General features: G+C 37.9%; 1 pseudogene; it reads right to left on the bottom strand.

Annotated features, from left to right (window-relative positions):
* Positions 1 to 251: 251 nt before the first annotated feature.
* LOC112926020 (phosducin-like protein 3 pseudogene) lies at positions 252 to 1,038 on the bottom strand (annotated as a pseudogene).
* Positions 1,039 to 3,125: the final 2,087 nt, after the last annotated feature.

Raw genomic sequence — 3,125 nt, 5'->3', positions numbered from 1 at the left:
ATTTGTTGTTTCTTGTCTTGTTTATTTTCACCATTCTCACTGATTATAGCTTTCTGCCACTGCTGGTTTTGTTGTTGTTGTTGTTGTTGTTGTTTGGTTATTAATTTATTTACTTATGGAAAGGTTATTAATTTAAAAAGAGAGTTCTAAGAAATGTAACACGATTCTCAGCAACGATAATTTCTGAGATCTATGAGATTTGAAACATAATTGTAAAAAAATTAAAAGCCAAAAAGAATTTCTACTTTTTCCCTTTTAAAAAAAATCCAGATGATTTGTCACATCAAGGAAGTCTGGCACATTACCAAGGCCACAGTCTTAGTCATCCTCAAAATCACTGTCCCTTCTTGTGGGAATGGAGCATCGCACTGAGGATAGCAAAGTGTCTTCAATTGGTTTCTTAGGGTTTTCATCCAAGTCTGTCTTGATTGCTTCAGACTCTGACAGTTTCCACTGCAACTCATCTATTGTCAGATTCATGCCACTGAACACCAGAGGTCCAATAAATTGAGCCTTGATATCACCTTCAAGGTAAACAAATATTGTAGGCAGATTCCTATCAGGATAATTGGGTATGCAGGTTGTTGAAATGGCTTTGATAAATTTGACATCAGAAAACTTCCTGGCAATTCCACTGAAGTGTTGATTTATGAGGGCACAGAGGGGAATCACTTATTTGTAAAGGTGCAAGATTACCCACAAGCCATCACCGGCGTTGGTAACTTCTTGAACATAATCCTTTCCTGAGATCTCCAAAACTTCTCCAAATTTATTCTTCAGTTGAGTTGCTTTCCACTCAGCCAGCCTTGGCTGCCTGTACATTTCAATAGCACATTCATCTTCCTCATTAAATTTGTCTTCATTATCCTCCAGCTCTTCCAAAGTCTTATCTTCATACGTTTTCACAACTGACTGCTGAAGGACTCACTGTTCTTCTTCTGCCTCCTTTTCCAAATCTTTCAAATTTTCCTTTGAGGGCAAGATGCCCTTTTTGCATAAGATGTCATTCCACTCAGTGTCTGCATTAGGGTCCTGCATCCTGCCTAAAGTTGGTCAAGCCAGGCGGAAGCCGCGTCCCCCTGGTTTTCTTTTATAAACATTACTTCCATAAAATTCAGCTTTAAAATCTGTTCTAATTTAAGAAGAATTGACGTTTCTATTCATTTTTAGTCAATATCACATTATACTGTCTTTGGTTTTCTTATCAACTCTGTTTTGTGCCGAATATTTCTACCTGTAGCGTTCATAAAGAATCAAATTCAGGACATTTTGCAAGGGGTGGAGTAAGTTCCATCTCCTCTGCCCCTCCAGAAAGGCAAGTGTGGCTGTGCCTTTTTCCAGCTAAAAATGTTGAGACCTCAGAAGAGAAATGAACTAGCCTATAGTTTCAAATTGTATAAAAGACCAGACCTTTTCTAATCCCCTGTATACCATTCTTTTTGTTCTATGAAATGATCTACAGAATAATACATTTTTACAAAGTAACTAGAGGCAGGGATCCAAGAAGAGAATAGTTGTATGGAATGTGAAGTGATTTATTCATGGTTGATAGCATTCAGAGAATTTTGTCTCCTTACCACCCATCTCCCTCATCCCCATCCCAAGTAAAAAAAATAATAATAATTCAAAGAGGCCCTAAGTAATATATCCTTCAAAGAAGAGCCAGTGGTCCCTGTACTTGCTCTTTCAGAGTGTGAAGGGAAGAGGCCTGGGTTTGTCATTTCCAACATTATATCAGTGTTTTCTCTTAACCCTGGTTTCTCACAAGGGGGAATCTCTCCCATCTATTCAATGGCTATCTAAATTAGAGGCTCAAAAAGAAAAGAACTGGACACATTTCAGGTCCCTAGGAAAAAAATTAAATGTTTCTAGTGTGATTTCCATTTGCTTGAATCTAAATCAATAAAATCATACTGAATTTCATTTCATGGACCTGGCATGACACTTAGTGTTTTGTGATAGAAGAGTAATTTTATAAGACATCTTAGGTGACCTTCTGCTCTGGTTTATCTGAGACTGGAGGGTTTCCCATGATGCAGGTCTTCTGTTTAAAGTCAGACACAGTGTTGGGCAAATTTGAGTGGTTGCTTACGCTACTTGTTCACCTCTGTATTACAAGCACCCAAGCCAACTGTTGGCATGTAATGAGCCTCTGCTATGTCCACTAGATTTCTCAATGCCTTGACTTCCCTTCCTGTAGAATGGAAACAAAGAGTGCTAATATTTGTCCTGTCTCATTCACAGGATTATTATTCTAGATAGCAATGTCGAGGGAAAATTGTTGTTACTTTTTAAAATTATGTCTAGCCAAGTCAAAGAGAATTTAGATAATCCCTGAAAAATGTAATCAAGAGCATCAGCTTCTCAATCCTGGAACCATGTCTTATTGTAGTGAAGCACAAATCATAGTGCCTGGGAAAAATAAGATGCTCAAAACCCTGGTTAGATAAATGAAATATGAATAATGAATAGTTAGATAAATAACTATGTGAATGAGTGTAAAGTGATTAGCTAATTTTGTAGGATTCCTTTTAGAGCCAGGATTTTCTTTAATCCAACCTCTGCATTTTTCAGATTTCACATTCAAACAACAAATTCTTGACAGGGTCAAACTTAAAACTGGGTCATTTTAATATATTAAAATATGGTAAGAATCCTAGCTAATTTTACTCATTTTCTCCAATGACTTTTTCCTAGTGTACAAAACTTGGATTCAGCCTATAGTTTACAGATCTTCTTCTAACAAAGCCAGAGGGGGCTTCTCTAACAGCAGAGCAGTTTCGTTTGTGTCTCAGCAAGGCCTGGTCTCTGCCCTCACTCAGTTATTGGTGAGCTTCAGAGAAAGTCCTTAGAAGTTGTGGGGGGTGGGGGGGCTGTCCAGCACCTTAGGTCATTGAAAGTCATTACCATCAGCATCAGGAAATTACAGGTTTGTTGTTCTAGACAAGTAAGCAAAGCAGGCTGGAACTCTTAACTTGCTTTCATCTTTTTTTCTACACTGTCTTTCCAGATCCTTCCTTCCTCTAAGATCCACTCAAATTTCTCCTCTTATCTCTTTGGCTCCTGTCAGAGTTGAGATTCCATTAGGACAAGGATTTGCTTTATTTATCTCTAGGTTCCAACAC

The sequence above is a fragment of the Vulpes vulpes genome, chromosome 12 (genome assembly GCF_048418805.1).
Source record: "Vulpes vulpes isolate BD-2025 chromosome 12, VulVul3, whole genome shotgun sequence".
Lineage (NCBI taxonomy): Eukaryota > Metazoa > Chordata > Mammalia > Carnivora > Canidae > Vulpes > Vulpes vulpes.
The sequence above is the reverse complement of the archived record's forward strand: the minus strand, read 5'-3'. Positions and strand labels throughout refer to the sequence as shown.